The sequence below is a fragment of the Crocuta crocuta genome, unplaced genomic scaffold (assembly GCF_008692635.1).
Source record: "Crocuta crocuta isolate KB4526 unplaced genomic scaffold, BGI_CrCroc_1.0 scaffold159, whole genome shotgun sequence".
NCBI lineage: Eukaryota > Metazoa > Chordata > Mammalia > Carnivora > Hyaenidae > Crocuta > Crocuta crocuta.
Genome location: NW_027533263.1, coordinates 3,431,461 through 3,449,571, shown reverse-complemented (window position 1 = coordinate 3,449,571; position 18,111 = coordinate 3,431,461). Strand labels below are relative to the sequence as shown.

The 18,111-nt window shown below is 36.8% G+C and overlaps 1 protein-coding gene, 1 non-coding gene and 1 pseudogene across 4 annotated transcripts in view; all 3 read left to right on the top strand.

Moving 5' to 3' along the window:
• The first annotated feature begins 240 nt into the window (after positions 1-240).
• Positions 241-18,111, top strand: part of LOC144217841 (ras-associated and pleckstrin homology domains-containing protein 1) — a 99,145-nt gene continuing 81,274 nt past the window's right edge. For all 3 annotated transcript variants that reach the window (XM_077747562.1, XM_077747561.1, XM_077747563.1), the window contains exon 1: positions 241-307. The gene's annotated coding sequence lies outside the window, so the exon portion shown is untranslated. The remainder of the gene's footprint in view (positions 308-18,111) is intronic.
• Positions 4,780-5,246, top strand: LOC144217878 (polyubiquitin-like; annotated as a pseudogene).
• Positions 13,930-14,118, top strand: LOC144217915 (U2 spliceosomal RNA). Its single transcript, XR_013330993.1, has one exon. It is a non-coding gene; the product is annotated as a U2 spliceosomal RNA (small nuclear RNA).

Sequence of the window (18,111 nt, the reverse complement as noted above, 5' to 3'; positions counted from 1 at the left end):
AGCGCCTAAGACATCTGATGTGTTGCTGGGGTCTTTGAATACGTGGATGACATAAAGGTGAATGCATACAGGGCCTGTGACAGATCTGCTCGAAGCTTCGGTGTGTCTCACGGCCCTGGGACCGAGGCCACGGGGCCTGCATCCAACGAAAGGCGAGCAGGGGGTGGGACCGCACCGGGATTTTCCTTCCTCGCTCATTCATTCTCTGATTCACTGGTTCCTGGAGGCGGTTCACAGGCGCGCGCGGAGGAAAGGCGGAGCAGGGAGGACAGCCCCGGCTGGGTGCGGTCCGGCGCCTGCAGGGAGGGTGAGCAGAGCCGGCGAGGGGGCGCGGNGTGGGCTGCCCCCTGCGCCCCTGGGGGCAGTGACGGAGGGAGACAATGAGACACAGGACCGCCTGGGAGGGTGCGGTTGGGCTTGGATTCGGTATCGGGGTCTGGTGCCCGGGACCGCGAGGAGGAAAGGACTCTCCCCTATTCTCCGCAGAAACCAGTGATTCCGTGTCTGGGATTCCTCGGGCTTCGGTGGCCCCCACCTTTCATACATGACTTCAGTGCAGAGATAGAGAAATGCGGGGCGCCTTGTGCGCCTTCTTTCTAATTAAGCAGGCTAAGTAATTGCTCCCTTGGTTTTGAGCCCCCTCTCATGTTGCTGTGTCTGTGTGCATTCCCGCCGGAAATCCAAACTGCAATCCATGGGGGGGNCGGAGGGACGGTGAGGAGGAGTGGGAGGCAGAGTAATACTGTTAGGATGCCTTCATTTTAAGACAGTCTGTAAGATGTGGTTTTCTTATTCAGTGTGAACTGGGAACCGCACAAGCCTTTACTGCTTCTAAGCACGGAGACGTTGCTTGGTATGAAATAAGAGCTTTTTGGAAGGGAATAAGCGTTGCATTCAACTGTGTCTTGTGTGAGGGAGGTTTCTTACACTTGGTGGGAAGGGTAATTAGGGAAATCTGGGAGAACTGAAAGGTTCTTCACTTCACCTCCCCAAAAGGGTTGATGTGTCTGCAGCATTTCCCTTGGAGATGTGGAGAGCTGCCTGTGTGTATGTGAAATCTGTATAGGAACCGTAAAGGTAACGTCCTAGGGATAGAGTGTGAACGGATTATTAAAAGGGTGGTAGTGAGTTCATAGGAATATTAAATTCAGCAAATCTTTGTGGAATGCCTACTGTCTGCTAGAGTGGGGGACACACAGAGTGGACCAGACCTGCCGCACGGCGTGATGGAAAGAGCTCTTTGAAGCCAGGGAAACCAGAGGCTCCATAAACCTGGAATTGGGTAGTGGTGTGACCGCTAAGCTATTAACTCTCAACAGTACTTTTCTGTCAGTAAAATGGGAATAACACCACCAGTTTATCTCCCCAGTTGGTTGTCAGAGAGATTCAATGAGATAATGTATGTAAAATGCCTAGCACCTTGCAAGGCTGTGACTGTGTTAGCAAATGTTGATTCTTTTCTTCCTTAGCCTACTGCCCTTGGGATTTTCCTAGGGGTAAAGTGGGGGAAGAAGTTAACGGTAGTTAATTTGTAATGCAATGCATTATATAATGTTGAAGTAGAGATGCAAAATAGGGGAGCAAAGAGGAGAGAGATTAATTATAGATTGGTAGCACTGGGGGAAAATTCATGGCAGCTGTGACATTTAAGTGGCACCTTTAATGGGTAGGATTTTAAAAAGAAGAAGAATGGGTAGAATTTCAGCTGATGTAGATGGGGAGGACATTCCAAGCAGAGGTAGCACTATCCTTTGAGACCCCAATTGAGGAGTAAGACCAATGGGGATAGGGCAAAATAGAGACGCTCAAAAGCTTTTTAGCTCTTGTTGAGTCTAACCTTCAAAGATTGTCTCTGTTATTTTGTTTTTTGTGTTGTGAATTTCCCAGAAACCAGATCGAGCCCTATTCAAATAAGTACAAAAATGTCAACAAAGCTTTAATACACGATTTTTTGGATTAAACATTTTGTGTTATTTGGACTGTTGCTCTCCTCTGAATTTAATAAAGAATTATTTGTAGATATTTCCTCGTGGTGAATAATCGCTCTATTTGGTAGAAAAAGCAGCTGATATTTCAGATTGAGAGGTCTCACTAAGATTATGTAGTAAATAACTGGCTAACAGGAGTGGAGTAGTGTGCACATATTGGGTATGCCTCATACTCTTGGTCAATATAATTTGTTTTTCGCTAATATTTTTAACACTTTATTTTCTGAAGTGTTTTTAACCATGTCTTTGAGGATAATTAAGATGACTTTTCCTTTGGTTTTGCTCTCTTTCGGTTTTTACCCCATACATAATTACTGTATTGTTTAGATTAGCATGGTGGATGATATCACACCATTCATGGAGTCTATAGAATCTCATGGCTTTGCCTTGGTTTTGAAGTATTCGAATGTCAGCATTATTGTTAATCCCAAACTCTTAGGAAAATTAACATTAGCAAAACAAGATATGTGACCTCAGGCTAATCTTTTATCTTGGATTCTAATTACTTTACCTGTAAAATGAGAAATTTGGATTAGATTACTGGTTTTCAGTGTGTGTTTTACTGCTTTGGAATTTTGTGGAGGACCTTCAAGGGTTCTGCAGATGTTTCACTTAAATCTCATCAAAAATGTATTTTAAACCTATATTATATTTTATTTTTCTTAAGCAGTTTTTTGTCAAGTTGGTTTCCATGTAACACCCAGTGCTCATCCCAACAAGTGCCCTCTTCCATGCCCATCACCCCCCTTCCCCTCTCCTCCACCCCCATCAGCTCTGAGTTCTCAGCATTCAAGAGTCTCTCATGGTTTGCCTCCCTCCCGTTCCCCAACTATTTTTCCCTTCTTCCTCCTCCATGGTCCTCTGTTAAGTTCCTCCTAATCCACCTATATGTGCAAACATATGGTATCTGTCCTTCTCTGCCTGACTTATTTTCTTCAGCATAGCACCCTCAAGGTCCATCCATGTTGCTACACATGGCCAGATTTCATTCTTTCGCATTGCCATGTACTATTCCATTGTATAGATAAACCACATATTCTTGATCCATTCGTCAGTTGATGGACACTTAAGGCTCTTTCCATGTTTTGGCTACTGTTGAGAGTGCTGCTATGAACATTGGGGTACATGTGCCCCTGTGCATCAGCACTCCTGTATCCCTTTAAACCTATATTAATAAAAAGTGACTACTAAATGACATGCCTTGTTTTAAGTGTTTTACATGTAAAATTTACTTCTTGACATAATCCTATGAAGTAAGTTCTGTAACAGTCTGAATAAACCGGCTTAGACTACAGACCTATAAAATGACAGACCTGGGTTTGAAACCAGTCCGCATAATTCCTAAGCTTTCTTAGGAATTTGTAGTTTTCTTAACTACATTTTTATACTGCCACCATAAGAACACACACAAATTTTTTTATTGTAAAATATATAACATAAGATTTACCATTTTAACCATTTTTAATTGTACATTTCAGTGGTATTAAGTACATTCACAAAGTTGTACAACCATTATCTTAAGAACTTTTTCATCATTCCAAACTGAAATTACTCATTAAATAATAACTCTGCACCCCCCTCTCTCTAGCCTCTGGTAGTTACTTTTCTACTTACTGTTATGAATTTGGCTACCCTAGGTACTTTATATAAGTGGAAATCTGCAATATTTGCTCTTTTATATTTGGCTTATTTTAATGTCTTCAAAGTTCATCATGTTATAGGATAAATCAGAATTTCATTCCTTATTAAAGGCTGAATAATATTCCATTGTGTGTGTGTGTGTTTATTCATTTTTTATTCATTTTTAGAGAGATGTTTGTTGTTTCTGCTTTTTGGCTGTTGTGAATAATGCTGCTTTGAACCTTGTCACACACATGCCTGTTTTAGTCCCTGCTTTCAGTTCTTTTGGGTATATACCAGCAGTAGAATTGCGGGATCATACGGTAATTCTGTGTTTGATTTTTGAGGAACCTCCATACTGTTTTCCACAGTGGCTGCAGCATTTTACACTTCTATTAGCAGTGTACAATGGTTCTGGCCTCTCCACATCTTTAGCAACAATGCTGTTTTCAGGGTTTTGCTTTGTTTTAAAATGGCCATCCTAATGAGTATGAAGTAGCATCTCATTGTGGTTTTGATTTGCATTTTTCTAATGATTAGTGATATTGAGCATCTTTTCAAGTACTTATTGACCATTTGTGTATCTTTGTAGAAATGTCTGTCCTTGTCCTTTGCTCGGTTTAAAAAATTGGGCTGTTTTGTTGTTGAGTTGTAGGAATTCCTTATATATTTTGGATATTAATTTCACATCAGATCCATGATTTACAATTTACATTGTCGTGGGTTGCCTTTTCACTCTGTTGATGGTATTCTTTGATGTACAGAGTTTTCATTTTAATGAAGTCCACTTTATCTTTTTTCCTCCCGTTGGTGCTGATGCTCTTGGTGTCATGTCCAAGAAATCATTGCCAAATCCAATGTCATGAAGGTTTTCCCATATGTTTTCTTCTAATAGTTTTATAGTTTAAGCTTTTATGTTTAGTTAATATTTATGTGTGGTGTTAGATATGGCGCCAACCATATCCTTTCACATGTGTATATCTGGTTTACCAGCATTTATCAGCATCATTTGGTGAAAGGACTGTTCTTTCTCCATTGAATGGCAGTGGCAACCTTCATGTATGTATACAAAAAATTTTGAGTTCAGAAGCAGCTGGCATTGTTGGGTGTTGGCATGGAAATGACTCATTGTGATTGGATTTAGTATCCTTGTATTCACTAGCAAGTCAAAATGCAAAGATTCACTAAGACTTTGACCAGAAAGACTATCGCTTTGGAAGTGGAACCCCGTGACACCATGGAAAAAGATCCAGCGTAAAGAGGGCATCTCCCTGTACCCCCCCACCCCCAACAGCAGAGGCTCATCATTGCAGGCAAGCAGCTGGAAGGTGGCCACACTCTTTCTGATGACAATATCTAGAAAGGGTCATCCCTACACCCGGCCCTGCATCTGAGGGGTGGTATGCAGATCTTTGCAAAGACCCTGACTGGCAAAACCATCACTCTGGAGGTGAAGCCCAGTGACATCATTGATAATGTAAAGGCTAAGATCCAAGATAAAGAAGGGATCTGCCCTGACCAGCAGAGGCTCACCTTTTGCAGGCAAAGCTGCTGGAAGATAGCAGCACTCTTTCTGATTACAGCATCCAGAAGGGATCAACTCTGCACCTGCTTCTCCATCTGAGGGTTGGCTGTTAATTCTTCAGTCTTGAATTCATATACTCAGTGATGGCATTACTCTGTGTTCTAGCCATTTGCCCCACTCTAAGTTTAGATATTACCAGTTTTACCTGTTTTAGATTTACCAGTTTTGGTAAAGCTGAATTGCTGGTTTTTTCAATAGCTGTTCAAAATGTTAGTAAAGGTTTTGTTGCATAGTAAAAAAAAATTAACAGATTGAGAACCATAACAACATATTCAAAACCAATTTTGAAAGAAAAAACTTACTTAAAAATTTTTTTTTCAGCAGAGGGGAAATGGGTGATAGGCATTGAGGAGGACACTTGTTGGGATGAGCAGTGGGTGTTGTATATAAGCCAATTTGACAATAAATTATATAAAATTAAAATGAATAAAAGTAATTTTTTTTCAATTTAATTGAAGCATGTCCTGAGACTACAAAAGCTGCCACCTACTTGAAACTACTTATCTGGGTGAAATCAAAACAAAACACTACAGTAATAATTGGTTTGCTTAGATTGTTACAAGACTGTTAACTAACATACTTAATCCTTAATTTGTCTCTTTGAGATGGTAATAAATTAATATATTTGAACATAGAATAGTATGAGCAGCATTTGTGTCAGTTTTATGTATCTGAGATGCTGTATAAAGATTTCATCTGGAGGGGCATCTGGGTACCTCAATTGATTACGTGTCCAACTTCTGCTCAGGCCGTGATCTCACAGTTGGCGAGTTTAAGCCCTGCATGGGGCCCTGTGCTGACAGCTCGGAACCTAGAGTCTGTTTTGGATTCTGTGTCTCCCTCTATCTCAGCCTCTGCCCCACTCACACTATGTTTCTCTCTCTCAAATATAAATAAACATTTAAGAAAAAAATTAAAAAATAATGTCATCTAGACATGTGCCCCAGTGTTTATAGCAGCACTATCAACAATAGCCAAAGTATGGAAAGTCAAATGTCCATCAGCTGATGAATGAATAAAGATGTGGTATATATATATATAATAGAATATTATTCAGCAATCAAAATGAATGAGATCTTGCCATTTGCAACAGTGTGAATAGAACTAGAGTGTATACTGCGAAGCAAAATAAGTCAGAGAAAGACAGATACCATGATTTCACTCGTATGTAGAATTTAAGAAACAAAACAGATGAACGTGAAGGAAGGGAAGCAAAAATAATGTAAAAACAGAGGGAGACAAACCATAGAGACAAATACAGAGAACAAACTGAGGGTTGCTGGAGGGATGGGCTAAATGGGCAAGGGACACTGGGATGGGCACTGGATGAATCCCTAAATTCTTTTCCAGAAAACATTATTACACTGTATGTTAACTAACTTGGATTTAAGTTAAAAAAAGATTTCATCTAGGAAAGTTTTATTGGGAAATAATAGAAAACCCCCAAATTAAATGATCTCTAAGCTTTATCCCATGCTCTTATGGCTGTTACTTTAAGATACAGTTTACCACATGTTGAGGCAGATGTCTTAAAATACATCACTCTGATTTACAGAATGGCTTTTAAAACAGTACATATTTTGGTGTTAATAAAATACATATTGTTTCTCTTTGTTAGGCAGAGCTAGGTGTGATGGAGAAGTCAAGAGCTAGGTATTCATGCCTCCAAAACAGCATATCAGTTTAAGTGCAAGATACAAGGAATCAGTAGAGAATGTAATTTAGGGAGCAGAGTCCAAGAAGAAGCATAGGGTACTGGGATTTGAAAAAGGGGAGGGATTAGATTAGGTTTAGAAAAGAAAGTACAAACAAGTCATTCCTTTACATGAGAAGAAAAGCAATATTGGGAGGTCCATAATGATGTCTTATCATTATGTGACACTTAAAATTTAAGCCCCCTGGTGAAGAATGGTGAATCTGGAGGTAATTAGAACTGTAAACATTTTAAATAGGCCCAAATATTGTAGAATTGCAATAAACCAGTTTTGTAACCATACTTAAGAAGTTGATGCTTTTTTGGAAAATGCCTTTAAAAGGATCTTGCTGTTTGATATGTGAAGAAAAGTGTTAGCTAAGTCAGTACAGCAAAACAACCAATAATGTGACTTGAAAATACAGATTGTACATGCCTCTATCCATGGTTCTCAGTCATGCATTGTTCTCTCTACTTTTTCCAGTCAAAATCTCACTTACCCTTTGAGACCCAGTTCATATACCTTCTTTGTGAAGCTGTTAGACACCAAGCAGAATTGCTTTCTTCTTCATTTCTCTAGACCTTACTTGATTTGCTTTATGTTGTAATTTTATACTCTCTTAAATCCCCCTGAATTGTGGAGTATTAGCCCTGCTTTTACTCATCTGAAATACCTCAGTCCCTTAAGAAGAATAGAAATTCAGTAAAAGGTTTTTAGTGAAAACTATTATTTGAAGAATTATTTACAGTTGGTATTACATCTGAAAGGATTCACTAAGATCTAATAGTGTTTAATAATGTTTATTTTATTTAGAAAGAATCATTCTTTATTGGCTTGTTTGGTTTATTTTATATTGTAACAAATGACTTTAGAGACTAGTGAAGGGAATCAGTGATCCCCTTATCTATGAATAGAGTATTTATAAATGTTAGTAATGGCTAAAAAACCTTTTTGTTTATTCTACAATTTAAAAATAAATACATATTTTTAAAGCAGGAGCAATGAATATGCTACATTATGTTTGAAAAAATCTTGGGTTTACTACTTAGTAATACAGAAATTCTTAAGTCTGCGTCTTAAATCTGTTTAATTTGGTACTTGGTTTTAATGCTTGTCTTAACTAGAAGGCATCTTATGTAGGGACATATACCCAAAGAGAGTAAGTATAGATTGGCTATGCTTTCTTACTGGAGATACCCATTGTTTAATTTCTATCCATCAGTTTTACAGATTTGGCTAGTAAAGTTTGCTTTTCCAAGGCAAGAATTTACATTGATATATTTTTAATAAATGTGTTCACGATCCATAGAAAACTCTGGAAAGCCTTTAAAGACTTAGAAAATTGTTTTTCTGTTTTTAGGATATGCGAGTACGAATACTTCAAGATGACACACCCTTATTTTCTTTTGTAATACCTTTATTTTTTACTGTATATTATTACACTATATTTTTACTGAGTTTTAAAATGCCTCATTGATTTTTAAAATACAGATTAACCAATTTTTTGTTTTTGCTGTTAAAAACAATGGCTAGGTGGTATGCTACTAATAGTCACCACAGAAAGTCAGCAGATTTAGACTCTATAAAAAAAAAAAATGCTGGGGCGCCTGGGTGGCTCAGTCAGTTAAGCGTCCGACTTCTGCTCAGGTCATGATCTTGTGGTTTGTGAGTTCAAGCCCGCATCGGGCTCTGTGCTGACAGCTCAGAGCCTGGAGCCTGCTTCAGAGTCTGTGTCTTCCCCACTCTGTGCCCCTCCCCTGCTCATGCTCTGTCTCTCAAGAATAAACGTTAACAAATTAAAAAAAAATAAAAAAGCATACCTTTTTGACACCTCTTTTTTTTAAATTTATTTCTGAGAGAGAGAGAGAGAGAACGAGTGAGCACACGTGAGCAGGGAAGGGTCAGAGAGAGAGGGAGACACAGAATCTGAAACAGGCTCCAGGCTCTGAATTAGCTGTCAGCACAGAGCCTGATGTGGGGCTTGAACCCACGAACTGTGAGATTATGACCTGAGCTGAAGTCAGACGCTTAATTGACTGAGCCACCCAGGCGCCCCCAACACCTCTTTTTAAATACTTTGCCATGAAACAACTAATAAAACTGTTTGATATAAAATACTATGGTCACTCTTCAACTACATCAGTAAAATATTTTAACACTTGGCAGTCTTACTGCTTCAGCTTCTCTTTTGCTGCAGTAGTTGCTTTTGAAATTAAAACTTTCTTCCCGTCCCCAACTTTCTTTTGTTGAGGTCAAAACAGCTGCTTCATGGGGCACCTAAGTGGCTCAGTCGGTTAAGTGTCTCACTTCAGCTCTGGTCATGATCTCACGGTTCGTGGGTTCGAGCCCCGTGTTGGGTTCTATGCTGACAGCTAGCTCAGAGCCTGAAGCCTGTTTTCAGATTATGTGACTCCCTCTCTGACCCTTCCCTGCTCATGCTGTCTCTATCTCTCTCTCAAAAATAAATAAAACATTAAAAAAAAACTGAAAAAGTATCTAGCAGATACTATCAGTCTCTCCTTAGAATACTTAAAATCACTTAGTACCAGAATACTTGATTACTTTATATGATGTATGATTGTCTGACTGGTGGCCGTAATGAAGATGCCAGTGTCTTTTTGTATGTTAAGGAAACATATATGTTCTATTATACTATACTTAAAATATATGTGTATAATACAGATTAAATATAAAAAGAGCTCCCAGTATGTTCTTCTTAGATCATCACTCATACCTCCTGGGGTACAGTCACCTCCATTTTGGAAAGCTCTATACAATCTTACTGAATTATTATTGTTAATGGGCCTTTCAGATAAGTTTCGTTTCATAGTGTATAATATTCTTACATGAAGCCATCTTAAAAATAAAGCACCTATGGGGCACCTGGGTGGCTCACTGGTTAAGCATCCAACTCTTGATTTCGGCTCAGGTCACAATCTCGATTCCTGAAATGGAACCCCGTGTTGGGCTCTGCACAGTCAGTGCAGGATTCTCTCTCTCTGCCTCTCTCCTGTTCCTGCTCACTCATTCTCTCTGTTTCAAACTAAAAAAAACAAAGCACTTGGGACAAGACATTCTCATTTTCCTAATAATTAGGAAATGATGTTTGTAGAAGAAAAATAGATAAATTAAAGCAAAGTGAGACCTAAATAAAGTTCATTCTTCACCACAAATTGAAGTTAAAGGCTTTTTTCAGAAACTTAAGTTTGGATTTTGCATTATGCTTTTGGGAATTATTCAAGGTGAATTAAAGGTACCAATTAAACCTTTAATTTAGTTATTCACTAGTTTTGATAGACATAATTTTTCCATGTTCGTAGTGAGCATTTTTTTCCCTGACATTTCTAGTGAGATATAAACATTTCTATTAGTCTACCCTTTACCTTTCCCCACTCTCTCTCTACTTCTCCGTATCCTAGAAGCAACTGCAACCACAGGTAAATTTTGCCTTTTCCATAACTTTGTATTAGTTGATTGTGCATACACACTTTTATCCCTGAATTCTTGCACTCAGCATGATGTTTTTAGACACATGCATGTTATTGCTTGTATTAGTAATTTGTTTCTTTTTATTGTGGAGTAATATTCAGTTTTATAAACAGTGTACACCAAAGATTGTTTATCTAGTTTCCTATTAACGGGTACCTGGGCGATTTCCAGTTTGGGACTATTGTAAAGAAAACTGCTATGAGTATTTTTGTACAGGTCTTTTTGTGGACAGATATTTCATTTCTCTTGGATAAAGGAGTCAAATTGCTAGATCATAGGTAGATGTTATATCCTCTTTTTAAAACTTTGTATTGAGGGGTGCCTGAGTGGCTCAGTCAGTTAAGCATCCAACTTTTGATTTTGGCTCAGTTCATGATCTACTGTTCGTGAGTTCGTGCCCCATGTTAGGTTCTGAGCGACACTGCGGAGCCTGCTTGGGATTCTCTGTCTCTTTGTCTTCTGCCTGTCTCTCTCAAAAATAAACATTTGACAATAAATAAATAAAAACTTAGTATTGAAGAACAGTATGCAGAAAAGTACATATATCATAAGTGTACACTTTTACAACTTGAATACTCTTGCATAACAAGTACACAGAAGAAAAAAAGAATATTACCAGTGTGCCAGAAGCCCCCTGCCCCTCATAGATAGCCACTACCTTGACTCCTAACTCTAATTCTGCTCTGAAGTTTTTTGGTTTGCTTGTTTCTTGAAACATTTTTCTTCTACTTTATTGAGGTATAATTTCCATGTAATCTATACAGTAAGGTATACAGTTTGATGTGTTTTCATACACACATGAAACCATCCCTGCAATCAGAGAGTGAACATTTCCATTGTCCCCCAAAGTTTCCTCATACCCCTTTGTAAGTCATATTTCCCTTTACCTCTGTTTCAAGGCAGCCTGTCACTATAGATTAGTTTGTATTCTTACAATTTTATGTGCAGAATCACTCAGTGTTCTCTCCCTCCCTGCCTCTCTTTCTCCCCCCTCTCCCCTTCCCATTCTCTCCTTCCCCCTCTTTCCTCCCTCCTTCCCTCTCTTCTGTCTCTTTCTCTTTCTCGATCTGTGTAATCTGGCTTATTTTCAAGCAGAATAATGATCTTTAGGTTGTTCCATATTGTTGCTTATTTATCCATTCACCTGTTGATAGATATTTGGACTGCTTCCATATCTGGCTTTTACTAATAAAGCTGCTATGACATTTGTGTACAAGTCTCTTTTTATTTCTCTTGATAAGTAAATACCTATGAGAACATGCTGGGTTATATAGGGTAGGTGTATTTTTAATCTTTTAAGAGACTGGCATACTTACCCAACGTTTTATGTATCATTTTATATATTCAGCAGCACTTGGTATTGTCCATCTTTTGCCTTCTAACCACTGTAATACATATGTAGTATCTCATTTTAGTTTTAATTTGCATTTCCCTCATTGCCTGTAATGTTGAGCAACTTTTCAGGTTCATATTAGCCATTTGGGAAGTGACTACAATTCTTGCCTACTTAAAAAGTTGGGTTCTCATTTTTATTGTTTAGTTGTAGTAAGTCTTGTGCTTGCTTTGGGAGCACATATACTAAAAAAAGTTGTAGTAAGTCTTTATATAAGTCCCTCATTAGATATATTTGTGAATATTTTCTCTTAGTCTTTGGATTGCCTGTTTATTTTTTTAATGTGTTTTTCAAAGAGGAATTTTTACATTGGACTTTATCAATGTATTGTTACTTTTATGGTCTAATGTTTTCTATCCTTATAAATCTTTACTTACACCAAAGTTGCAAAGATATCTCATGTTTTTCCTAAGAGCTTTTATAATTTAAGTTTTACATTTCAGTCTGTGACCCATTTTGACATTTTTTTAATGTTTATTTATGAGAGAGAGAGAGAAACAGCACGAGCAGGGGAGGGTCAGAGAGAGAGGGAGACACAGAATCTGAAACAGGCTCCAGGCTCTGAATTAGTTGTCAGCACAGAGCCCTACGTGGGGCTCGAACCCACGAACTGTGAGATCATGACCTGAGCCAAAGTAGGACACATAATCGACTGAGCCACCCAGGCGCCCCTGTGACCCATTTTGAATTGAGACTTATTCATGGTGTGTGTGATAAAAAAGTGGAGGCTTCCCCATCCTCAGTATTTATATGTTTGCTCCAGCATCTGTTAAAAAAAAAGCTTTGTACTTGAGTTTGTCAATCATCTCAGTAATGGCACAAAAACAAAATAAAACATTTCCTTTTCAACTTACCTACTTTGACATCCTTGTTGAATATCATTTGACATTGTAAGAATGAACCTATTTCTGGACTGTCCATTCTGTTACATTGATGTAATTCTCAATTCTTTTGCCATTACTACATTGTCTTGATTATTTAGCCTTATAGTAAGTCTTGAAGGCAAGTAGTTTACCTCAGGTTCTTTTTCCAGATTTTTTTGGCTGTTCTAGGTCATTTGCTTTTCCATCTAAATTTTAGAATCAGATATTGGGATATTGGCTATAATTACATAGTGAATACTTAGCTCAGTATGGGGACAATTGACATGTAATTATATTCCATCTTCCAGTTCATTAGTATGGTATATCTGCCCATTTATTTAGGTCTTTAATTTCTCTCAACAGTATTGTTGATTTTTCACTTGCCATGGAATGTTATGTGAACACTGCATGTTGTCCTATTTGTGTCATTTCTTACAGCCAAATTGTTAATTTACACATGCTTATTTTATTATATAAGTTAAGACTTGATACAAGATTTTCCATATGAAAACTTATCTAATGCATAGATGAAGGGATCATATATTTTGATGTGACAGTGCTAGAAATAGGGGAGATTAAATATATCTTTAGAAACTTTGAAGTAGAAAGTTACAGCTGTATAGTTAATGACATAATTCTTTTGGCTTATATAGTTGTCAATATTAATATTTAAAGAGATTTATCTTTGTTAACATCGTCCAATATGTTAGATATAGTCCATATTTTTATGTTATATGGACTATGTTAACATAGTTCAATATTTTTAGAATCAGAAGTAAAACAGAATCTTATCAGTTTAATTGGGAAGTAAATTTTTACCAGAGGATTTTGAGTTTGTAGTTTGCCTTCTCTTTTTTTCCTCTTTCATTAATAATATTAATGGAAATATGCAACATTTAAAGATGTATAAAGAAGAAAGTAAAAAAACAACCCTGTCCTACCACACAGAAATGACTACAGTTTAAATTTTTCATATATTTTCTCACCTTTGTGTGTGTGTTTATATAGCCATTATTGTATGCATGATTTAGTTTTGCTTCTTTAATTTAAAGTTTTATCACTGGCATTTCCCATGCATTAAATGCTTTAGGAATAATTTACAGCACCTGCATTGTAATCCAGATGGACATAAAAGACACCCCAGTTTACTTAGGTTTTTTTCTTGTAGGATATTTAATTGCCCTCCCCTTCCCCTTTTTTCCCCATTTTTTCCCTTAATATTTGTCTTTGATGAATATACTTGTTGACAGCTTTTATCCATGTTTTGAATTTCATTTTAAGATAAATTTTTTTTTTTATCACTTTTTGGCCTTTTGGCTAAGATCAAGTGTAGTATCTGTTCGTATCAGTTTAATATCCAATGCATCCTTTGTCCCAGGATAATAATAGTAAGTGAATTTTTGAAGCAGGAAGATGGTGGAGCTTGCTCCATCTACTCCACACATTGACCTGGTATTGCAGTACCTCTAAGAATGGTGCACCTCGTCAGGGGAAATACTCACGTGTCTGAAGTCAGCTTGAGCTGTGGGGACAGTGTATCATCTGGGATTGTGTGCACTGGAATGCTTCTGTTTGTGAGTGCTGGGGCAGGTCTCTTGTGTCTGGACTCCTTGAGAGGGAGGTGTATATATATGCATCATGGTCCTCTTCCATCCTAGGAGCAGCATGAGTAGAAGTATGATTATATCAGTGGTGGAAATGATAATAAATAAATAAAGAAGTAAGTAAATAAATGAGTAAATAAACTTGTATTTAATTTTGAAGCATTTTATTTTTTTAACTTTAAATAATCTACACCAGAGTGGAGCTTGAACTCACCATGCTGAGATCAAAAGCCACACGTTCTTCCAACTGAGCCAGCCACATGCCCTAAAACATTTATAATCAGAGTATAAAACATGATCGACATCTACATACTCATCAACAGTAGTAATCAGTTGTTTTTGTTTTCTTCAAATAACTTATTTGAAGAGATAACAATGGATACCATAGAAATCATCCCCTAGGGAATAATTTGTGTTGTTCTGCTTCATGTTTTAGTGCGCTTAATATACATGTATCCATAAACTTTTATTTATTGCTGTTTGTGGTATTGATTTTTTTCAGAAACTTTCAGTTTTTACTCAACCAGGTGGTTTTAACAATATTTAGGCTGATTCTTCTAAATCTGGTTCATATTTTTATCAGAATAAGCCAGTTTTTTCATTCACCTTTTGAATGCTGTGGTTTTTGTACATTTTTCCTGACATTTGTCTTTTAAGTACTTGAACACTTAGAGGTAGTATTGTAGGATCTTTAGCTATGTAATCTCCAAATGGCTCTCTGAAGTGATGAGGAATATATGTCACTACCAAAAATGTTCCTCTTCTTTCACATCTTCCCCAACTTCTGGTTTTATCAGACTTACTGTTTCGGCCAACTTGATGGATAGAAAAAGGGCATTCTTTTCCTTTAGTATGTTTCTAGAAATACAGTTATTAGGATAGTGAGTATGAAGTTCTGCAGTATATTCAATGAGATTTTTCATCCACGAAAGTTGTATTCGTTCAAAGGTCTGTTAAAGAAATGTTTTCTGATCACAGACCAAAGCTTTTAAAGAGCTTTGAATAACAGCATTGTTGCTTATATTTATTTACATTGGTATAAAAGTGTTTTCTCTAAAGGTGCATTAGCTGTCCTAGCTATAATCCTGTTTCATCCTGGAGAATTGACTAAAATACACTCATTCCTATGTTATGACATCTGTATAGATAATTTAGATGATGATTTGGCTAAAAGACCCCATGACTGATTTTACTTCCAGTACGTTTTTTGGGGGGATGTACTTAATATTTTATAATCATGTATAGTTGAGTAAAAATATAATTATCAGCTATTTGATCAGAATGCTTATAACAAAAGAGTAGAGATTATTTATCGTGGAAATGCTGATGTATCCTCCTTGCAAAATTTGTCTTTAAACTCCCCCACTATGTGTTTGTGTGTATATAAAAGAAAAGCATTTCAAATTTAAAATATTGTAGCATGTAGGTGCATTCATTTTAAAAGTAAAAAGTATAAGCCGTATAAAAGTTCTCTTCTGTTGTTGGAGATTTTAATAAAGTTGCCTGAGGAGAGGGACCCTATTTAACTCTATAAAAAGCTGTATTCCCTGTAACATATCAGCACAGTGCTCAACTTCATAGTAGTATTTCATTAAGCATTTGTTGAATGAAAAGTATTATTTCTTGTTAAAGAGTACTAATCGTAAGTGAAAAATTAGTATGTTTTTAGTACAAATAAGCAGAGTTAATTCTGTTTGAACCTAGAATTGTCAATATTCTCAAATAATAATTTAAACTTTGTTCTTCTTGTCTTCTGAGAGAGAAGCATGCAGGTAACAGTTGTCCTAAATTGGTATGTTTTATTTTAGAGAAACCGAACCCTTTTTTTTTTTTTAACCAAAAAGGAAAGCTAACTTTTTAACCTATGAATTCACTTGGAATGCCTCCTTTGTTTTGTTTCTTAAATTACACATACAAGTGAGATCATACGGTATTTGACACTCTCTGATTTATTTCACTTAGCATTGTACTCTCTAGCTCTATCCACGTTGCCATTTATCCAAATGGCGATATTTTGTTCTTTTTTTATGGCTGAATAATATTCCATTGTATGTTTATACCATATCTTCCTTATCCATTCATCAGTCAGCAGACATTTAGATTGCTTCCTTAGCTTGGCTATTGTAAATGACACTCTAATAAATACAGGATGCATGTATGCAATGTTTTTGTATTTTAGGGGTAAATATCCAATTACTGGATTGTAGTGTAGTTCTATTTTTAATTTTTTGAGGAACCTGCGTACTGTTTTCCACAGTGGCTGCTCCAGTTTGCATTCCCACTAACAGTGCAGGAGGCTTCCTTTATCTCCAAGTCCTCGCCAAACACTTGTTTCTTGTGTTTTTGATTTTAGCCATTCTGACAGGTTTGAGGTGATATCTCATTATAGTTTTCTTTTGCATTTCTCTGATGATGGGTGATGTTGCATCCTTTCATGTGTCCGTTGGCCGTCTGGATGTCATCTTTGGAGAAATGTCTGTTATGTCTTCTGCCCATTTTTTAATTGGATTATTTGTTGTTTTTGTGTGTGCTAAGTTGTATCAGTACCTTATACATTTTGGATAGTAGCCCTTTATCAGTTGTGTCATTTGCAGATATCTTCTCCCATTCATAGGTTGCCTTTTAGTTTGGCTGATTGTTTCTGTCACTGTGCAGAAACTTCACATTTTGAGGTAGTCCCAATGGTTTATTTATTGCTTTTATTTCCCTTGCCTCAGGAGACTTGTCTAGAAAGATGTTGCTGTGTGCTCTGTTTTCAATTTTCAGGTCTCACATTTAAGTCTTTAATTCATTTTAAGTTTTGTGCATTAAGTTAAGTGCATGGTGTAAGAAAGTGGTCCAGTTTCACTCTTTTGCATGTAGTTGTCCAGTTTTCCTAACACCATTTGTTGAAGAGATGTTCTTTTTCCTCATTGGATATTCTTTCCTGCTTTGTCGAAGGTTGATTGACCATAAAGTTATGGGTTTATTTCTGGGTTTTCTGTTCTACTCCATTGATCTGTATGTCTATTTTTATGTTTCTGCATTGTAATATAACTTGAAGTCTGGAATTGTGATAACCCTGGTTTTGTTTCTCTTTTTCAGGATTGCTTTGGCTGTTTGGGGTCTTTTGTGATTCCATACAAATTTTAGGATTGTTCTAGTTTTGTGAAAAATGCCGTTGGTATTTGACAGAGGTTGAATTAAGTCTGTAGATTGCTTTGGGTCTTGTTCTCACAACGACACTTGTTCTCAAAACCTAGGAGCATGGAATGTCTTTCCCATTTCTTAGTGTTGTCTTTATTTCTGTCATTTGCTTTATAATTTTCAGATTTCAGGTCTTCTTTGGTTAAGTTCATTTGTAAGATATTTTATCATTTTTGGTGCAATTGTGAATGGGATTATTTTCTTAATTTTTCTGCTGCTTCATTATTAGTGTATAGAAGTGCAACAGATTTCTGTATGTTGATTTTGTATCTTACAACTTACTGAATTCACGTATAAGTTCTAGTAGTTTTTTGGTGGAGTCATCAGACTTTTCTATATATATTTTATCACATCATCTGTAAATACTAAGTTTTACTTCTTCCTTACCAGTTTGGACGCCTTTTATTTCTTTATGTTGGGTTTTCCTTTTATGTTGTCTAATTGCTACCACTATGACTTCCAGTTCTATGTTGAATAAAAGTGGTGAGATTATACATCTTTGTCTTATTTCTGACTTAAGGGGAAAAGCTCTCAGTTTTTCACCATTGAGTATGATGTTGGCTATGGGTTTTTCATATAAGCCTTTATTATGTTTAGGTATGTTCCTTCTAGACTTACTTTGCAGGGTGTTGTTTTATTTATTTTTTTAATCATGAATGGCTGTTGTACTTTGTCAAATGCTTTTCCTG